The sequence below is a fragment of the Bicyclus anynana genome, chromosome 17, assembly GCF_947172395.1.
Source record: "Bicyclus anynana chromosome 17, ilBicAnyn1.1, whole genome shotgun sequence".
In the NCBI taxonomy this organism is placed as follows: Eukaryota; Metazoa; Arthropoda; class Insecta; order Lepidoptera; family Nymphalidae; genus Bicyclus; species Bicyclus anynana.
The window spans coordinates 2441846-2465064 of NC_069099.1; the positions used below are offsets into that span (position 1 = coordinate 2441846).

Consider the following 23219-nt stretch of genomic DNA (forward strand, 5'->3'; position numbering starts at 1 on the left):
TCTTGGTACATTTATTATATTTTTTTGATTGATCGAACTTTTTATTATAATGTGGAATATTCCATCGAGACTCTTCGTCTTTATGAACCAAGCAAACGCCAGCGACATCATTAGCGTACCCTTACTCTTTCAATTGAGAACTTAGTTTCATACACCTATTAACATGAAGAGAGGCATAGTCTGTTGAGTCAGTTAGCAGGCGAATTAAGAATTTCTACGAAAACAATAAAAACATATTGCACATAATTAATTGTTTCTTTTGTGAAGCAAATATTGATTGCTGATTAAATTATAGGTACAGTAATTTTTCCAGAATCTATATTCACTTTTTGATTTACTGAATAGTCAACAATATTAAAATATCACTAGAAGCGTCGCTGTTTATTTAAGAGTAAGTATTTAACCTTCACAACCTAGCTCCACGATAATACGAAACTTAGGGAGCCTCCTTTTGAGATTTAACGGTAATCTTAAAATCTTCTGCCCGCCTGCCTATCGAATCTTCTGCCTGTTCTGCCCGCCCGATCCAACGGCGACCTACCCGCAATAAGTGATTATTTGTTTCACGAAGTATAAATTCATGTCATTTATGTGATCTTTATTAGATATTTTACTTGTGTACCTGTACTATTATGAATTCTGTGCTTGTGGTAGAATAAATAGTTATTCTTATTCATTAGTTATATAATTATCTAGTTTGTATACATCGTTTAAATATTTTTAAAAGGCGTGCCAGCCTAAAAAATGTGTTTATATGATAAGTCTTAAATAATGTAATATATTTAAGGTTGCATTGTTTAATTTTTGTAAATTACTGTATTCTTATAAATAAATAATAAATAATCTTAAAATCTTGTTCGATTTTACTACTCTAGGTAGGTAATAAAGTCACGACACGTCATGTAAAACAAAAGAAAATCGAGTCATGTAGTTCACAAATTTTTCCATATTAATAGAACTAATGAACCCGAAGTTCTACTCCGACCTTGACATCGACGTCTTCAATAATTTATAGCCGGAATCGATATAACTCTCGTAAAAGAACAGTTTGAACGTAATCGAGAATCGAATGAATTGCTCTGGATTAGGTACCTTAGGGTGCGATCACGCAGATGTATACGGGCATACAAAAATTTGGAAATGGCGAGTATTTGTCGATCTCTGACGCAGTTGGCTTTGGATGGGTCATGAGTTCCATTTGCTATACCCTTTTGACCAACCCACATGCCCAGCGTGGTTAGTATCGGACAAATCTTTGTACATGTCCGACAAAACAAACCATAGCCCTAGTTCCCGGCAGCCCGCTATTCCGGATGGATGTAGGTTTCTTTAACCGACTTCAAAAAGGAGAAGGTTCTCAATTCGGTAGGTATTTTTTTTTTGTATGTACACCGATTACTCAAAGACGCCAGGACCGATTTCAAAAATTCTTTCTTTTTATTTCTGCATTGGTTCAGGCGCAGTAGCGTGCAAAAGGTCTTTTACTAAAGTAGATACTATTCCAAATTACAAATGGTACAAAATAGAAAATTCCGTAAGCTTCATAAGGTAGGCAATGCATTTTGTCATTTATGAAGTGCAAGTCGCTGCTCAGGCATGGTCTGTAGGTATCGGCGGCTAGTTACGACTCGACAAAGACGTACTGCCATGCGATTTAGACGTACGATACCGCGAAAAACCGTCTGAAATATGAGCCCAAGTTAGCCCGCAACTATCTTAGACATCTTCACCTAACGTCACCTGAGAACGAAGTAACAATATGTTCACTTACAAACTTACAAAAAATCGTAACTATAAATTATGTAGGTACCAATTTTTGGACCTTTGGATCATTAACAGCCAAGGTCTCCCTTATTATAAGACTAGGAGTCCCTGGTCTAGATGTAATACGTATTGGGATGTTATTTACCTTACCTTACCTTATCAGCCGATAGACGTCCACTGATGGACATATGCCTCTTGCATGGACCTCCAAGCACAACGGTCTTCAGCTGCCAGCATCCAGCGACTCCCTGCAATCTGCTTGATATTCTCGGTCCACCTAGTGAGGCGTCGACCAACACTGCGCTTTCCGATGCGGGGTCGCCATTCCAACACCTTGGGACCCCAACGTCCATCGGCTCTTCGAACTATGTGGCCTGCTCATTGCCACTTCAGCTTCGCGACTCGCTGAGCTATGTGTGACTTTAGTTCGTCTACGGATCTCCTCGTTTTTAATTCGATCACGCAGAGAAACTCCAAGCATAGCTCGCTCCATCGCCCGCTGAGTGAGTCTTCTTATAAGGCCCACAGTCAGCGACCTGATGACCTACGGATCCGAAACTTGGTCGCTGACTATGGCTGTTATTTATACATATTTAATTGTTACAATTAAATTAAAATGAAAATTCTATTTAGACCAATGTGACATCGCCCTTATGCTCGTAACATTGAGTTGACCGAAACACTCGAACGTTGATTGTAATATATATTATTTCAAGGATATAAAATTTAAATAGGTTGTGGTTGTTAATGGAGATAGTGTACATTATCGAGATACTATCGATTTACGCTCGGCTTGCGGCTGAAAAGGTGTTCGACCGAGTTTTGAGGACTTTATTTGGGAATAGGTAAACAGATACAGCGGGAATATTTATAATATTATAACCTATCTGTATTTATTACACCCACCCTTGCCAATCCTGGCAACAGAAGTCTGCCAAGCCGCATTGGGCCAGCGTGGACTATTGGCCTAACCCCTCTCGTTCTGAGAGGAGACTCGAGCTCAGGAGAAAGCTGAGTATGGGTTTATAATGATGACTTCCCCCCACCCCCTTGTCAGCAAAAAATAAACAAAAGCTCTTTCCCCCCTCTCAAGCTTACGTAACCAACGTATGATTTTTTTTATAATTATGTGGGAATCTCCGTTCGTTGTTAAAACAGACTGTGTGTGGGTTGCTATATGTGTAAAATGTTTTAGAATAATAATGTGTAAAATGTTAAATAATAATTAATTTATGGTAGCGTAGCGAATAGCTGGTATATCAAAATTTTTGTCACCATAATTGTTAATCCATATATTCTTAGCGTCTTTTTTAGAATTTAAACTATCGTGAGTGTTATTCATATTAATTGATTATGAAACACGGCTAAAACTCACGTGATATTACGTCGGAGTATGCCCGACTAGTTTCGAATACGGGGCCCTTAGTCATGAGCTGGTTCTTGCATCGCGGCACGTTCCAAACTGCGAAGCGGTTGCGCGACGCGCTGCTGCACGCATTGCGCGCGCGGAGAGGGGTTGAGTGGTGGGGAGTGAAGGTTCCGTTACACTCTCCGACGGTTCATTAATGTCATCTTCATTAGACTCGTCTTCTTGTAAGCAAACCGAACTAATGCTATCTTGTTCCAAGTTTGTTGTATGTGACAATGAAAGAAATAGCGGCTTCCACGCTGTGGGCAGCAACCATCCATGATCCCGATTAAAACTAGTCGGGCATACTCCGACGTAATATCACGTGAGTTTTAGCCGTGTTTCATAATCAATTAATGTGTAAAATGTATCAAAAATAAGCAAAAGGTTGGTGGGGGCTAGACCAACACTGCGTTTACTAGTGCGGGTCGCCATTCCAGCATCTTGTCCAACGTCCATCGGCTCTTCGAACTATTTGCCCTGCCAATTGCCACTTCAGCTTAGCGACTCGTTGAGCTATGTCGGTGACTTTTGTTCTTCTGCGGATCTCCTCATTGCTGATTCGATCACGGAGAGATACTTCGTTGAAACCTGCTATTTCCAAATGCTTCCACGAAACAAACTCCACAGTTAGGTACCTCCCATCTGTCTGTCTTTATACTCCTACCTATGGTAGGTGCATGGGCAGACTTTCAACTTTTATAAAATTACTAGCTGACGCCCCGCGGTTTCACCCGCGTGGTTCCCGTATCTGAAGGAGTACAAGGATAATATATAGCTTATAGCCTTCCTCGATTAATGGGCTATCTAACACTGTAAGAATTTTTCAAATCGGACCTGTAGTTCCTGAAATTAGCTCGCTCAAGTAAACAAACAAATAAACTCTTCAGCTTTATAATATTAGTGTAGAATATAGATGAAGGTCCAAGCGTTCATTATGACAATTATTTTGTGTACACGAAGTCATGGATACAGTAAACAATATAGGGCATTCTCTTCCAGAATTATAAACGGAGTTCAGAAACTACTCCATACAAAACCATCACAAAGTAAATCGTTTAAGATTATAGCACCTTACTTTAAAGTTTAACCAATTTCGCATATAAATCAGATAATATAAAATTGTGATACGAAAATATTCTTTATAGCTAACGAAATAAGAGTAATTTTACCATATCACACATGTATATTTTAGTAATAACCTCATGTCAGGCGCTACGGGATTTTTAGCCTCCGGACACCCGACCTGTCTTTTGTCTTATACAACCTGCCTCATACGTAACGAACTATTAACTTTTACATACAAATTTGAGCTTAATTATCATGTTTTTAAGGTTTATTATAGTGTACAAAGTATGTTTTCGTGACCTATGGTACAGTGATTGAGATCGAATTAAGAAAAGCACTCAAATTATTATGATGTTCCTTGTTCGCTCGCCAGTGATCGCTTCGCTCGTACAAGCGTATGAATAAATAGAAGGATTCTATTCCGATAGCGATCATTATTCACACAGACGTTTACAAGATAGTTCAGTAGATCAATGAGCTAGGAGACAAGATCTAACCTTTTGTTTTCGATGACAAGAGCTTTATTGGGACATACATCACTACAATGTATAAAACAAAGTCATCTGCCGCGTGTCTGAACTGAACACGGCCTCCGTGGCGCAGTGGTATGCGCGGTGGCTTTACAAGACGGAGGTCCTGGGTTCAATCCCCGGCTGGGACGATTGAGGTTTCTTAATTGATCCAGGTCTGGTTGGTGCGAGGCTTCGGCCGTGGTTAGTTCCCATCCTACCGGCAAAGACGTACCGCCAAGCGATTTAGCGTTCCAATACGATGCCGTGTAGAAGCCGAAAGGGATGTGGATTTTCATCCTATTCCTAATAAGTAAGCCCGCTTGCAAATTAGATTGCATCTTCACTTACCATCTTGTGAGATTGTAGTCTAACCAATGTTTTCTGTGGTCTTACTAACTTGTAAATAATAAAAAACCTATCTTTGGAACCAGTGGAGTAGAGTCTTTACAAACTAGACTTTTCAAAAGTGTTCGTTTCCTATTGAAAGTTTGCCGCGATTCACGATTATAGGACGTATTATGAACGTTTTTCAGGCGACTGTCACCCGCACCATGTTACAGCGCGCATAGTACAAGTCTACTTGAAATAAATGTATTTTGATTTTGCCATTGCCGCTCATTATCATTAACATCTGATAGTGATCGTTGATGTATTTAACGTTTTCACCCACCAACCAGCATTAGAGCAGCGTGGTGGATTTGAGCTCTATATCCCCTCTCCTATAAAGAGGCCTAGTCCTGTAGTAAGCTTTCAAAATAGGCTGTTGAGGTCAGCGCACTTAAACCAGTGTGATTAAACTTATTTGCTAAATGCGTCTCTATATGTAACAACCAATGATAATTTTATACTATAGATCGGTTACGTCCCTACAAAATCACCGCAAAAAGTGATCCGAATAATACTACAACATTGAGCGAACACATGCACAATTTTGTCTTTAATTCTATTATATATTTATGAATATACATATAGTTTTTACACTTCCTGAACACACAACTCGACATTGTAGACGATATTTAGGTATTATTTGTATAAATAAAGTTCGTTGTCGACCACAACTAACATTAAGTTGTGTATAAATTTCCTTTTTAGAGCGCCTCATTTTTCATGCGCTAGTAACACATCTAAAAGTATTTAACATCATTGGTAACAACCTTAGACCATTAAAAAGAATGGACCTGTTTCGCACCCATATTCACCAACAAAAAAGTCTGTCGTTTTTTGAGAGGGACGAGGTAAACTTACACATCAAAAACATTTAACACCATTAAGTATATTCTGTGTCCATAGACTACACACAACTATATAATTGACTCGCAATACACACATGCGTTATTTTTACACAGACTAACCAACACATCGTTTAGACTATTCACAGTATATATATATTATATATATTTATATATAGAATGTTCGATTATTTGATAGATTTTTTGCTGTTACGTCAAAAGAATCGATTCTTTTTAGAAATCGTTTTTATTACAAATGTGATAAAATTATGGTAGAAATACTTACTAAATAGAAACTACAAGTGTTTGGCCGTTTTTTATGCCATTCAACTACACAAACCGGCATTTTTAGGGAGCTCTTTACACGACGAAAACGATTACAACATTGAAACATCGATTCTATAGCAACAGTTTTTATAAACGCGTTAGATCATTGATTCTTGATCTTTGACAGAGGGGTAACGGTTTACGAGGCAGGTCCTTTCTTTTTAATGGTCTAAGGTGACAACGCTATGGCGTGAATGTTTGGCGAAATATTCAGCGCCAAAATCCCCGGCAAACGGATTATCCTGTCAAGATTGACGGGCGCAAATTAACGGCCGGTGTGGTCCTCCGTCAAAGAGCGTGCAGGCGTCACTCTACCTTCGCAGATTTTTAGTCCATTTCAAAATAAATGAGAATAAAAAAAAAAAGAAGTAACAGTTTATTGCTGTCCCGACACCGGTAGCTATAGTCAGTACGAGATACGGACGCAGCGCGCGCGCCGGTCTGCCGTACCGCCATTTTCCGATTTATCACGATTCGAAATTTGAATTTTCAAGTTTTCTTTTTTTTTTTTAGTTCGTGCTGTGCCAGTGATACTGACGTTTTGTGTTGTGTCAGATGTTTTTTTCAATGTGACAGAAATTCTTTTTAGTTTGTATATGTGCAGTTTTCATGTTGGTTTATTGTGAATATTCGTATGCAAGCTGCTAAGTTTTTCCAAGTAAGTAATAATTTATTCATAAGAACTTAATATCTTCACGTAGGTACGACGCATGTTAGTTAGTGTATTGTAAACATATTTGGAAATCTTTTGGAAACTTTAAATGTGTGGGTATAAAAAAGTGTGTGTGTCCGTCTGTTACAAAGTTCTCCGAAATACGTTAAGTCCATTTGAATGAGAGATCAGATAGTTGCTCTCCGAGGCATGGGAGTGTACCACCACTGCACTGCCGTGTCATGACAAAACACTTTTCTGGCTAGTGGGAGGCTTCGGCCGTGGCTAGTTACCACCCTTCAAAAGACGCACCGCCAAGCGGTTTAGCATTCCGATACGATGTCGTGTGGAATCAAAAGGGGTGTGGATTTTCATCCTCCTCAAGTTATCCCGCTTCCATCATAGATTGAATGTTGCATCATCACTTATCCATCAGGTGAGATTGTAGTCTAGGGCTAACTTGTAGAGGTAGGTACTAGAACTCGGAATCCTTACATCTGTACGAAACAATTTCTGTGTGCATCTGTATTTGTAAAATGGTGATAATCAAATAAAACAATATTAATTTTGAGTTTTTGACTTCAATTATCAGCATTATCTAATAACATTACCTGACGTTTCAGAAGTGCATATAGGTAGTCTAAGCCTAATTGAGTACTGCCTATAGTAAGAATAAAATATATATATAATAAATATATAATAAATATACCTATTCGCTTATTATGACTGACAAATAGATGCAGTGAAGGATTTTGTTTTATAGTATGTATGTATATGTGTCTATCGCATAGATATGAATATGGAATACAGTGAAACATTCAAAACTCCTGTATACAAAATCGGTAGTGATAGGTAGTTAGGGTTACTAAAGGGACCCTTTCACGTAGCACACAATAAAGTAAAAAATACCCAATGATATTATTTAAAAAGAAGTAGGTTAAAAATTACCTTAGTTATTAGTATCTTAGCGATACATCCAAGCCGTAAGCTAACTAGCCTCAAGCAAAACCTTCAATAACGGAATGAAAATCCTAAATTAAGACTAAAATTCGAACCCGGACCTACTTGTATGAAGTTACAATCACTCTGCAGTGGTCGTCAAAATTAAGACATAAGTCATTACTGTACACTGTAGTTTCCTCAAGAGGGAAAACAGTCTGCATAATACAAGTAAGTTAAATAGTTAACGGCCACTATCTCATGTTTTCACAGGCCACAGTGTAGAAAGATTAAATATAATTGTTTGGTTGCACTACCGGATTTTACTCACAGACTGAAGGGAAAATTATAGACTGGACGCTTTCATTATTTAATGCAAAGTCGGACAGTTGATAAATCTTATTATGTATACGAGTGTATTACAAAGGATTATAAATAAACGATTGAAAGTGTTCGAAGCCTATTTCTGTATGTAATTAAATTTAACAAATTTAAAAATATTATGACATGGTATTATCAAAGTACCTGGCAGAAATTGCTACGGATTCTTCAACGAGGTACGATTAGTAACTCAATTCGCGTGAAATTCTGTTTAAATAATGTTGTTAGCCTATGTAGCCTACGAAGATCACCTAAAGATTGTTAAATAAATTAAAATAAAACAAGGGAAATGAATGCCACACATTCACACACTCAAACACGCAAACACACACACACTCACTCACACACAAACACACGCACGCACGCACTCACACACACTCATATACCCCATTTTTACTGCATGTTTTTTGATGTGTTTTTTCCTTATAACTTATAATAATATATTAATTACTAGCGAGAGCGAGACCTTCTGACACAGGTATTTACTTAAAAGAAGGTCTCAGCCCTATTATTTAATGTAATGTTTATAAAACGAATAAAATTCATTTTTTTTTTCATTTTCTAAGTTCCTATTTGTCTCTATATCTACTAAATTTCATTCAAATTGGTTCAGGGGCTTAGCCGGGAAAAGGTTACAGTCAGACAGATAGAAAACATTTAATTGTTTATGGTTAAACGGAAAGTGACCGTTAATTCGGAAAAGCTTCGTCGATATTTTCCTCTAGTCTGAGACAGTGCTTGGTGATTAAATAGTGACATTTCTATCTTACTTTCTCTACAACCTTAATGAATTCAGTAACATATTGTGTAATAAATAAGATAACATTAGATTAGATAACAGTTTGTTAGTAAACTAATTTGTATATACGATATTACGAGATCCCTAGTTGGTTTTGCTCTGTTGGAGGTTTCTTGAAATAGCTATTCTATAACTTTATGCCGATTGCAACATTTATTTGGTCTGTATATTCTTTCTTTTATGCCTGCAGCTTCGTTCGCGTGAAATCACAGATTAAAAAAGGTTTTTTTTTAATCCGTGGATTGTTCCAGGAAAAGTAGCCTATGTTCACTTTATCTCTATACTAAATTTCATTAAATTGGGTTCAGTGGTTTAACCGTGAACAGGTAACAGACAGACAGACATATTTACTTTCGCATTTATAATATTAATATAGACGTATAGATATATAGGTACAAGTAAGATATGTACTACCTATGGTACTACTACCACTCTTGAAAGTTTGCCGCGATTCACGATAATAATACGTATTATACGTATTATGAAGTTATAAGGCAATTGTCACCGTCCCCATGCTATCTGAAAAACACTTTACTCCTATCTACCGAGTCCGGCCATGCAGAAAGCGTTCTGGGACAGGCAGAACTCAGAACCCTCGTTCTGTTTCTGTCTGAAAAATAATTTTATTAATTTATCTTTCTCTCCAAATAAGGATTGTGTATTTCTAGGTTCAGCTTCAGAAATAATGTAGTGACAGATTTGTTGAAAAAATTAATGCACCAAATTAATCTCCCTCAATACAATAGTATTGAGGGAGATTGCTAAGTTTGTAGCACCGTCACAAACATGTTTATCTACTGTTTCTTAGGGCAAAGAAGACTTAGAGGAAACTCCACACATTATGCGCTATTTTCCCAATAGATGACTTCTGTATTCGATCGAGAGTCAAGCGAAAGCTTCGAATAAAAGACGTCGATTGAAGCTTTTCGCTATTGACTGACGCCTATCGGAACAATAGCGATTGACTCAAAATTTCACATGACTGTTATTCCATACAGCCAGGTGCAAGTATTTAGATATTTTTATTTCATTTTATTATCATTATAGATGTTCAAATAGAAACGCAAAGCCACAACAACACGATATAAAACATTTCCCAATGCATTCCGTCGAAGCATTTTCAATTTTCACACCGCCGCTTATTATGTGAAATTCCGACGACTTCAGATGGTCATATTAATTAACGGGACACACTAATTGGGCACACACATGGGTGATGACAATCGATGACACTGATTAACATTAATTACAATGTTATTTACGATTGCGACTGCCTCAGCTGATTGCTATCAGTATTTCTGAGTATTTTTGTTTGTTCTTTCATTTTGAAGACCTCCGTGGCGCAGTGGTATGCGCAGTGGACTTACAAGACGGAGTTCCTGGGTTCGATCCCCGGCTGGGCTGATTGAGGTTTTCTTAATTTGTCCATGTCTGGCTGGTGGGAGGCTTCGGCCGTGGCTAGTAACCACCCTACCGACTAAGACGTACCGCCAAGCGATTTAGCGTTCCGATACGATGTCGTGTAGAAACCGAAAGGGGTGTGGATTGTCATCCTACTTCTAACAAGTTAGCCCGCTTTCATCTTTGATTGCATTATCAGGTACCACTTCACTTACCATCAGGTGAGATTGTAGTCAAGGGCTAACTTGTACAGAATAAAAAAAAAGAATAAAAATATTCTATGAAAGAACTAGGATCTATAAGAGTAGACAGCTCTAGATTTTTGTATTTGTAGAATACGATGTTTTTTTTTCATTCTTAGTTATAACTAGCGGACGCTCGCGATTTCGTATGTATGAATTTCAGTATTTACAAATGAATGATTTTTTCGGGATAAAAAGTGCCCTATATAGATTCTTTATCTTACAGTGAAAGTTCCGATTTAAATCAATTCAGCCGTACCAAAGATTATCCTGGACACATAATCAGAGAGATAATTGTTTTTAAAATCGTGTTTTAGTATTTTGTAAGTAATCAAGTATTACACTTACCTAATAAAACAGTTATTTTGAAATCACAGACATACATTTCTATTTAATTTACATGTAAGTATGCGTGTACTGATTGACAGATGAATCAAATCTGATGTAAAGTCGAAAACACAGCATATAAACAAAATAGGTAAGTGGCTCTAGCAAAGAATAGAATTTTGACGATGGCAAGTCCCAAAGAATAGAAAATTCATACCACTTGATGCAAACTCCGATTTCTCTTACATCCATAGATATATATTCAATACAATAATGAATATATATGTAAAAAAAGGAAACCTGCCTATATGGACTCTTCGCCGCTGGTAAGTGGTAATACTCCGCAAGGCATACAAGAAATGTTTAAATAAGTTCAACAATCCGAGACTCTTGTACCTGTTCTTACACCGACAACCGCTATACTGTCTGGAACTCAGCAATGCTTCTTATCAGCAGAAGCCGATAAGAAGCATTGCCCGAAGAAGCTTTAGCACAAAAAGCTCTACTATCACAAGGTCCAGTTAAATAAACAGTAAATCAGGCACGAAACTAGGCAAGTGTTGTTGAATATTAAATGCCCGTGTCAAAATCCCCACTCGATGAGCGCAAACAATGCCACCGGCTGTCATTAAGAGATTTACCCGGCAAACACCACGCGGGAACTTTCTTCAGTACATTCACGCACATAACTTACTTAGCTATTAGGTTTGGGGAGCATAGCAGCGCGCTTTAATAGGTGTTTTAAACTTCGTAGTAATTGAAATTCTCGTGTAAGTAAGATAGTAATTTGTCTATAGAATATGTGAATGTGGAAAACAAATCACTTAACATAAAATTGAAAATTTTGAAAAACCCCCTAAGGTTATGAATGTCATGAATTACACTCTCGATGTCATCAACATTCTCTTTCAATGCGCTTTCATGTGAGACCGCACTCGAGTATATTTGCGTAATATTGAGACATTCGGTTATTCTTCCCCATTTTTACTTCCCAGACTTTTAAACGGTTCAACCGAGAGCTTTTCAAGAACACTCGCACATAAGTCCCCTTTCTCTAAAAACAAACTAAATTGAAATCGCTTCATCCGTTCGGGACCTATGGTGCCACAGACAGACAGACAGACACGACAAAATTATAAAGCCCCCTTTTTGCTTCAGGGTTTAAAAATACTTTCTTACAAATGTCAAAATAATATGAAGTTTCTAAAAAGTTGTTAAGGAGTGGTTGTAAACCAACGGTTTGTTAGCAAATAGTTTATTCTCTTTCTTTCTTTCGAAGCAGAGGAGTTTTGTCAAGTAAAGTTTTACTAAAGTTTGGTACTCCCTAAGTACTAAAGCCCCATGTCGTGCAATGGACGTCCATCGGCTGATGTGATGATGATGAGCAATTGAATGAAATATATCCAAAGCATTTCATCCAAACCTAAAAACAGCATGGCGTAAATGCGCTCAAAATGTTTACGTCGAAATTTTTCGCATTACACTCGTAAAATATACATAATATAGGAACGAACACAATATATGGGACCGCGATGGTGAATTTATAGCTTCTGTGTAGACAAAATATGCGTCGGACGATTTAAAAATACACAAGTTTTTGTTAATTGTATCATTTTTATCGAAGTTATAGTATCGCTGGAATAAACCGACGATTGTTACAAAATAAAGATGTAATAATGCAATTGTAACATTTAAAAAATTTGTTTGTAAGTTATGTATAGATACTTATGTAACTCGCCTCGTTGGTCCAGTGGTAAGATTGGCTTCTGTACTGACAGGCTTCGGATAACGTGGTCCTGGGTTGGGTCAAGGAAATACCTACTAAGTATTTCTTTATTCTGAGATCTTTTCAGCAAAGTTTTTCAGCCCGAAGTTAAAATGTTAGCGTTATTGCTTCTTCGAGAGCAAGAAGCCGTCTGTATTCCGCCGATCCGCATTGATGCAGCGTGATGGGTCTAAGCTCCACATCCCCTCTCCTATAAGGAGGGAGGCATGGCCATGTAGTGTAGTGCAAAATAAGTTGATAATTATAATTGTAAAACTTGTATTTTAAGCGTTTTAGTCTCATGTTCTTTTCTGGCCTATACTAAAGTATTCTCTGCCTATCTTTGTTTCACCTTTCAAAATCTTCACAACACACAAACATAAAGCTTTGCCATAAACTAACTTTATTAATTAATTCCATAATTGGAAACTTTTGTTCTTACAGAAGGTAATATTTTTTACGAGAAGAAAAAAAAGCATAGACGAAAGTACGTTAGCGTTAAGTGTACATTGTTTGCCTGTGCACGAAGTGTACGCAGGCTGCGTACTCGGACGGTAGTGAAAAGTTTACGTTCCATCTTTTAATATATTGTTAGAGATTCTTAGGACGTTACTAAAACCCTTTCCTATTTAATGAAGTCACAGTATGATATCCGACACATACCTAACCCTATTTAGCACATGCGGGTTTATGAGGTAGGTATTATGAAATATTGAAGTTTTCTTTCTTTCGAGACTTAATCAGTAAGTTTGTTCAAAATTTTTCCAAGTTGCGATACAAGAAGAACAAAAAGCGGGAGAATTCGGAAATCCATACTAATAAATAAATATAAATGTGAAAGTGTGTGTGGGAAGGTTCAGGGCAAAACGGAGCGACGAATTGTCGTGATTTTTTAAGTGTCATTCTAACCCCTCACTTCCCTAAAATGGGGGGTGGAAGTTAGTATGGAACATTCCGCAATTTTCAAGGTAGAAAGCTAAAAATTGGTATGCAGACTATTTTTGACTAAATAAACCGTTTTTTAATTCCACTCCTAACCACTTAAATAAGGAGGTGAAATTTTATATGGGACATATTTAAAATTTCACCTACCTATCTACGCTTAAAGATAGAACCCTCCATCAGCAATCGGGTAAAAGATTAGATAAACAAGAGTATGTAACAAAATTCCAAAGCATAACATTCACGTGGACATTGATCAAGAATTCTTTCATACATTCGTATATGAAATTTATTGTTCGTTTTCCAAATTCTCAGCTGCCTTATTAGTGATGTAACATTAAATAGGCTTGCACAATTGCACATACCATTTGGTGGCTTTTTACTTACATTTGTCGATTCTTAATAGCAATGGCATTACAACCCCTTAATAGTTCCGCGATTGTTACTATAGTACGATTATTAATTCCAGTCAGTAAAATGACAAGTGCAACTGTCACTGAAATGTCATTTTACGTAAAATAACATTTCAGTGACAGTTGCACTTGTCATTTTATTGACTGCAATTTATTCTACGACTATACTCCCTATTGACAAAGATGCTTGGATGGCATTGGATAAGCTTCCACTTTCACACGGTAAACAAGTAAAAGAAATTGATGCAATGAACATAACTATTTTCAGCTATGTATGATTTGTTTAAAGAGTAACTGTTGAGTTTATTACTGATACTTCTCAGCAGATCCTGCTTCCGAACCGGTAATAGATTCACTACTCACTAGTTGTGTTGTAAACTAAGCTAACTTGAAATAAATGAGTTTTAAATTTGAATTGACTCAACACCGACTCAACGTCTAAGGTTCAAGCCACGTCCGTTGGACTTAATTGTCGTATCCACACTTAGTATCTCAGACCAATTATAGAAGGACCTGTATCGCACTCATATTCACGAACAAAATTGTCTATCATTTTCTGAGGAAAACGAGCTTAAATTTCGTATATATCTTATATTAAACTAGAAGTTATTGCCCGTTTTTTACACAATTCAATTACACAAAAAAGTATTTTTTCGGAGTTCTTTAACCGAGGAACACGATTACAACTATTTAACATCGATTCTATAGAGACAGTATTTATAATCGGATTAGATCGTTGATCATATACTTTGACAGAAAAGTAACGTCTAGCGAGGCAGGTCCTATACAATAATTGGTCTGAGCTTAGTATCGACTAATCGGAGGGGGATGGCATAAGTTCAAAACGATATATTCTTAAATTTTCTGGCTGATTTTTATCAAGTTTATTTTTGTTAGTCGGTTCTATTAATCGTCTATCTCTCCTTAGTAACAAGCAGATATGCTGTCTTGTTACTCTCCTTACAATTCTCTCACCGTGATATAATTAACCAAGGGATCAGCAAGGACGAGCGACATGCACCCGATATAGAATATAGATTCCGTAAGAAGGCACGAGTTGGTACCGATACTGTATCCCTATTAAACTAGCAAACACCCGTTACTTTTTGGTCTGCTGGCCTATTCACTAATATAGTCTAAAGACTATATTAGTGAATATGTCAAAGTAGGCAGGCTGGTTGGTAACAAATTATCAACCCAGTTACTAAAATAAACATAAAATCATCTACCTACTGTATGATATTTATGAAGGGTTGTCATTAGGCACCGGATGATATTTGTAACATAGAATTTCAATTTCTTAGACGTCAACTAATATACGATAAAGTTAGAGAATTAGCCTGCTGGACGCCTATGAAGGTTTTGCTTATCACTGCTTCAGGGATTCCTTTTATCACCAATCAAAGATTTGTGCTGATGATTTTCATATACGGTATAACTAACTTCACTAGTTTGTTTGTATTACGTTGACATATCATTACGAGAATAATAGCCCAGTCATATTAGACAAAAAAAGGGGTCAACCTCGGAATGAGAGATAATAAGCTATAAATTGGTATAAACCTTTGTTTTGTCGTTCTAAATGTTGTCTCAAAAGTCATAAATGATACCGTGTCCGCGTCTTAAGATATTGAAGGTCAAAGGTCATAAAAATTGGTTTTTTGTGAATATCTCGCTTTCTATTGCTTAAATGATATTTTTACCTTTAATAAAAGTTGTAGAGTATAAAATTCTCCACAATTTTTGTCTTATGTTTTTTTTGATACGATCAACCGTTTTTGAGGTAGAGCGCGAAGAGTGCGCAGCGCACAGTCATATATGGTCCAATGCAAGGTCAAACGTGAGTTACGGTCATCAGTACGTTATATAAAGTCTATTATTTATTAAATTATTATAATTATTAAATAATGGCCATTATTTATGTACGAATTATTAATTGTTGATATTTTATTAAAAATCAGTAACTTAATTATTTATATTTAACTATTCAACTATAGTATATTATTAATTCTGGAATATATATTTTCAGTTAAAAAGACAATAAGAGGATCTATTCTTCTTTTTATTCTTTTTATTCTTTACAAGTTAGCCCATGAATTACACCTGATGGTCAGAGATGATGCAATCTAAGATGGAAGCGGACTAACTTGTTAGGAGGAGGATGAAAATGCACACACCTTTCGGTTTCTACACGACATCGTACCGGAACGCTAAATCGCTTGGCGGTACGTCTTTGTCAGTAGGGTGGTAACTAGCCGCGACCGAAGCCTCCCACCAGGTCAGAACCAATTAAAAAAACCTCAATCAGTCCAGCCGGGGATCAAACTCAGGACCTCCGTCTTGTAAATCCACCGCGCATACCATTGAGCCACGGAAGTCGTCTATCAGTAACAAACAAACGAAAAATAAAATTTCATTTGTATAAAAAATTTATTTAAATTGTTTATCACTAGGACGGCTGCTTCTATTAATACAATGACGAAAAATTTATTAAATTGGGTTGCAGGCATACTGAATCGCGTTGTGTAAACAAGGCTTAAAGCTTGTAGTATGTAAATCTAAGTTTACGACTACACGACCCGATTCTAGGTCGGTCGCTTGTAAGTACTAATACTTTAAATTAAAACATTTCCATTGGCGACTTTACGACAGTGCCTACAGGTATTTTACTACTATCCTAATCAGTTTGATAAGGACGGGGACATGATTACGGTTCACTTTCACAAAGGTTCTGAGAATTAGAATAATGATATGTAACGAGAATGTACAAATTATATATATATATATATATATATATATTATTTTTCGGAAGTGTATTTTTTAGCAGATTCAGAGGTAATTACAAAAATAAGAAAACTAATCTCGAACAAAAGTTATGATTCACAACATTTGTCAGGACAACTTAATTAACAAATCAAACTGTAACCAAAATAAGGCCCTAGAATGGCAGAGAATGACTTTGAGTGAGGTCACGCACTTGTGAACGTTGTGTGTAGGGTTAACGGATCCTTTGACTGTTAACAAACACTCCCCTTTTCCACTCAAGTCACTCTCCCCGCCTATCCCAAGTAACCCATAAAGAATTACACAACAAGAGATGTTGACGGCTCGAACGCCACGAGCACACTGAACGCAAGTCGTTGCAACGCGGCGATAACATATTATGCAAAAGAAAAATTAAGGAAGAATTTATTCATCTTGATATTTAGTAGACCGTAGTTCTAGGACACAGGGTGGTCTTTGTGACTGTGGAATTCATAGACTTTGCAGGGACACTCGCAGGGGACCATTCACCACTGAGTGTTGAATTCGAGTATCTTAAACGTATACTTAGAGTTTAAATTCGACACTCAGCGGGTGAATGATCCCCTGGGGGCGCCCCTACAGCGTCTAAGAATTTCACTGTAAGACGTCTTCCTAGTATTTGGGCATACTAAGCTTTGTTTTGTTTATAGGATAGGCTATCAGTTTACTATCATTTCAAACAGAGGGAATTGATTTTTACAAAGTGCTTCTAGTAAACCATCTTGAAATTTGAAATCGTCAATCAAAATGCTCTGCATAGCTTATTTAAATAGTTCTCAATAACGTTGGCAGGTTCAACTATCATGACTATTGTAGCATATGAAGCTTTATGAAGTCCTTGTCAGGGAAGCTCTTCTCAGGGCCATGCTTGTAAAAAAAAGCTTCTATAAAGACGTCTAGCAAATCGTACGTGTTGACTACAAGTTTTCCTATGTATAGAATATTCATAATGTTACTTGTTGCCATTGTTGGTGAATACCGAAGGGGGTGTGAATTTCATCCTCCTCTTAACAAGTAAGCCCGCTTCCATCTTACTAAAAGATAACGGAAAAAGTTGGTTAGTGTTAAAAAGAGCTGTCAAAATAGGACATTTGGTGTCACCAAACAAGTCCCGTAGACGCTAATGTCTTAATGGCGCTCATTTTCACTTGGTCCTGGTGGTCTTATTGTAATTTGTGTAAGCCGCTGTCGCTGTCAACTTTCGTAGCGTGGAGTCTACGTTATTTTAGGCACACAGATAACATAAAATGACTGGTTTTGCGTCACTAACAACCCTTCTCCGGTAAATACAGGAAATCTGAGCGCAAAAAATGTAGAAGACACTACACTAAACAGAGACACGACAGTATGCGTATATTTGCCAACAACTTACGACGTTATTAAATATTTATATTCTCACTTCCCCTGCAGCTTGTTAGGCACATTAACCAGCTCGACCTGTTTGCGGACATCTGAAGAAAATACCTTCCACACTTATAGTTGATTAACCTACATCATAATACACGTAAACAAAATTAATTATAAATATATTTGTATATATTAATCGCTACATACGACCACTGCCTTCGATTAAGAGGGTACGAAACCGATGCGAGACATGCACCTCTAACTTTTCAGTTGTGTATTTCAAGAAATTAAATACTACGAGATTCAAATTGTGAAAAAAAAACATCGTGAGGAAAGTTGTGTTCTTAATTTTCAACGTATGTGAAGTCTGCCAACCTGCCTGGTAGACTATTAGCCCTCTTCTAAAGCCTGAGAGAAGACTAATGCTCAATAATGAGCTGAATATGGGTTGGTAATGATGATGACGAAATAAACAAAAGTGATCTTTACGTCAATACTTCTTTAGATATACATTTTTTGTCTAACAAAATAAAAAGTGTTCAAAAACTGTTTTACATGCGAGTCGTTCGCGAATTAGTATGAGTGTTGAAGACACGTAATTCTTCTATTTTTAATTCGGTGCAATAAAATACTAGCAGCATACTAGCGTAATGTATCCGAGATTAAATGGTCAGTGCCACGACGGTGCCGGATTTTGAAACTATGCCAAAACTACGGGGATTGCGGGACATTTTTTCTATTATTATTGACAATCATTCGCCCTCCACATAGCTTGCGTGCTCTATCTATCTCTTCCCAAGGTACTCGTAAATAATAAACTCAGTTACCAAATTCTTGAACCTACAATCTACATATACTTTTAGAGATTCTTCTTTTAATTATTTTCATATTTATACGATATAGAATAGCTTTTCCGTTATTCTAATTTTATGTGCTGCATCCGATTCTTCTCTTCCTTTTACATAAATCTTCTATTTCTATAATATAAAGGCGGCTGCAACTCATGGTGGTTTTTTTTATTCTTTACAAGTTAGCCCTTGACTACCACAGAACAGAGAACGCTAAAAGCTAACGCTTTTAGCAATAGAAGTAGCATAGGGGCGTGGCCCGCTTACACCCGGATGTGCGGAGCTTCGCAAGCCTATCCGCGCATGTACTAGCAGTCTTGTTTCGTTGACTAACACGTTACGTCCTGCGGTTGTCAAATTCGGTAATTGAAAATAATTAAAAACGATTAGAATAATGCTGTATTGTGCCGTTTTGGAATACAAAAATAATAGCCGCCACAAAAATGTATCAAATTATGGTGTTTCGTACCATCGTTAAGACGTATTTTATTATATTTTCATTAAAATATGAAAAAAATATTTTATTCAAAGTCACAAACTAAAATTAACTTTACGGAAATAGTATTAAAGTTTACTTTATTTTAATACAAGTTCGATTTTCTCGAAGATTCTGCTGACACCAGTGGGCATACATTCGCTGCATCAAAAACAACAACCAAACTATCATAAATCAAAAATATACAGAAATGATTTTATTGCAATTATTCTTCTATTCCTAATTAATATTATATTATTATTAATATTAATAATTCTTGATATTTTATATTTAACGAAAACACCCATTGATTGTGCATAAAATTTATGATAAACATAAACATAAAACAAGAAATTGTAACCATTAGTTCTGAATTTTCATTGTTAACGTGCGAAATGTAATCTAAACTGCTATATTCTGAGTTGCGCGTTGACAGTCGAACATTAACTACAAAATAATCTGTGTTATTTTTTAATTATATACAAAAATTACCATATTTAGGAATGCTCCAGCTTTAAATAAAGGATCATCATGTGAATTTTTGAATTAAAGTACCTATTCATATTATTTAAAAACTGGTTGTTTGGCATAGAAAATGTAACTACGAACATCGAATACGGATACAGGCTACCTAGACGTGTGGCCACCTGTGTAATTAAAAGGTGTGGGCACCTGTTTCTTTGAAAAGATTCGACCATCGGGTCGGAGATCTACCTAGTGGCCGTTTTCCTTCTAAATACCACCACGTTTCCACAATTATGATAGAACTGTGATTTATAAAAAAAGACAGAGGTGTAAGCTTTGAATCAGTAAAAATTAAATTACGTGTACGTGAATTTATTTTTCTCGGGTAACATCGCGGGGCGCAGGTAGTATTAAATAAATAAAACAAGATTAATAAGATTATTTTATTGTCTCAAATCAAAAACGATTATTTTATTGATTAATGTTTCAAAGGTTTCAATTAAAAAGTAGCATATTTGTATGCTTATATTATCTCCTCTAGCATTCAGTTTATCAGAAAACTAAAAAACATTTTAAAAATATGATTCCAATGTATATATTATATTATGCTTTATATAAAATAAGAAAAAAATAGACCAAATAATAGTTATTATTTTTCTTGTTTAACTCGTAGTTCTCCTGAAAAAAGTGTAATTTTGATTTATGATAGTTTTGAATTTAAGCAGCTGCCATATGTCATTTGGCTATTCATTTAGGGATGTCGATAATAATATATCGATATTTTATATCTACTACTATAATATTATGATGACAGGTTTGTGTTTTTAATAGATTTATCACACTAATAGCTAATTAGGGTGATAGTTTCATGATAACTGGATATTTAACTTAATAAAATAAGCAATAAAATTGATACAAAGCATTTATTCAGTCCACATTCTTTACACCAGAAGAGGTAGGGTATAACAAAAGAATGGATCAATGGACCTCCTGGCAACACACAGAATCGTAATCTGTACCTGAAAGCTCCTGGCATATGTAGTTCAATAACCAATCATTGGATTAATAAAATATATCAAAAATTAAAAATGTCTTCAAATATTTTAATTTTTTGATTGACCTATGTTTTATAAAATTCTAATTTTTTTAAAAGAACAGACAGTCATTTTATTTACTACGAGTAACGATATATCGATGTTTAAGACTATCGTTATTTCACATTCCTAGACAATATTAATAAAACAAAGTTATAAACATTTTGAATCTTATTTATAAGAAAATAAAGCTTATAAATAGAGACATCTAGTGACGAGTAGCGGTCCTATAGATTTCATTCATGAATTTTCATTCAAGAATTTTCATTTGTTCTGCGACCGAAGTAATAAATAATATTCAACTCTAAAATAAGGGTAACATATTTCTTTTTTCACTAAATATTAAACAGCCAATTAAGTGAAGAGTTTATCAGTGTGATAAGTATTATTACACTACATATGTGTTTGTAAGGCCACACCCCCGGGTACGCTGGTTTCAATACAAAGAATTGGCACTTTATAAATCTAGTTACTTCTTATATCTGTGTTGACTACAATCTCACCTGATGGTAAGTGATGATGCAATCTAGGATGGAAGCGGGCTAACTTGTTAGGAGTTAGATGAAGATGACCCTTTCGGTTTCTACACGACATCGTACCGGAACGCTAAATCGCTTGGCGTACGTTTTGCCGGTAGGGCGATAACTAGCCACGGCCGAAGCCTCCCACCAGCCTGACCTGGACCATGCGTCGAATCATGCAACACGGAATCATCCAGATAATGATAGAGCTCATAAGCTGACAGCTTGCAAACATTTTAACCGACGTCATTAAACGATACAAAAGTATTTTATATATATATCAAGTATATATCATGAAACTTTCGTCTTCGTTTTGCCATTTTCCACGTTGACTGTTAATTGCCATATCGTTGCATATTAATTTATATTTAATTTTAATTAGACTCGACTTTAAAGACTACTTCATTAATTTTACCGACTGGTACATGTTAGGTTACGTTATTAAATGTGTTTTGCGATTCCTGATGTAGGTTAAATGTATCGAATTAAATACTTCAGTCTCGGAGCGTATTTGTGTCACTTCACATTCTAAGTAGTCTTTTTCATGAAAGAAGTCCCACAGCTAAAACCTGAACTAAAATTTACAGTGTCTTACACAAATGTTAATGAACGCCATTAAGGAATTAGCGCCGCGTCTGGGGGACTTCTTCTATGAATAGGACTTTACTACAGGTTTATTCATTTGTTTATTTTATCATTCTATTTAAATTTTTAATAATGTTATTACATAATTTAATACAAAACACTATTAAAAAATTATTAAAAAATAAACGTACTGCGGGACATTTGAGAGCCCAGGCAGCCGGTGGTCAGGGCACCAGAGTGAGGAACCTCCTCACAATACGCGCCGTCTCAAGAATCACTGCCTTCTGTATCCGACTCTTGATCCAACAGTTAAGCGAAAATTTCTCTAGGTGTTGGTCGAAGCTTTTCGCTATAAGACCATTGACTGAAAAAACTATCGGAACAACATTACTTGATCCAACTTTTCACATGGCGGTAATCTCGTGAGCAACGTCCAAGTATTTTGATACTTTTTCCTTTTCGGCTTTAACCAGATTATTTTTATTGACTTTTACATACTGAAACGTTACTATATGGTCCCATTATATTTTTCTGTTCCAATTTTTCAATTCTGACGCTACCTACCTCTAAATCTACAGAAAAGTGAATAAAAAAGTAGTGTAATGTACGTAAACATATTATGTCAGTCCATCTTTAATGACTACTAGCGGACTCGCGCAGTTCTTGTTCCCGTAAGAATACGGGGGCAAAACATAGCCTTTGTTACTCATCGATAACATAGCTTTCTATTGGTGATATATTTGAACAATACAATTAATACATACAAATAAATCATAAAAATATTTTTTAATTTTAAAATAATTTGTAATGCGAGAAGTATTAAAAACTGTCCTTGATAAGTACCTACTATTACCCAATTTTTTAAAGAGTTGTCAAGTGGTTTCCTGTCAAACAGGTCATCTCCTCAACA

At 36.1% G+C, this 23219-nt stretch overlaps 1 protein-coding gene across 1 annotated transcript in view; it reads left to right on the forward strand.

Annotated features, from left to right (window-relative positions):
- The first annotated feature begins 6731 nt into the window (after positions 1-6731).
- LOC112046827 (uncharacterized) overlaps positions 6732-23219 on the forward strand; it is a 246834-nt gene continuing 230346 nt past the window's right edge. The window contains exon 1 of the mRNA XM_052886400.1: positions 6732-6966. The gene's annotated coding sequence lies outside the window, so the exon portion shown is untranslated. The remainder of the gene's footprint in view (positions 6967-23219) is intronic.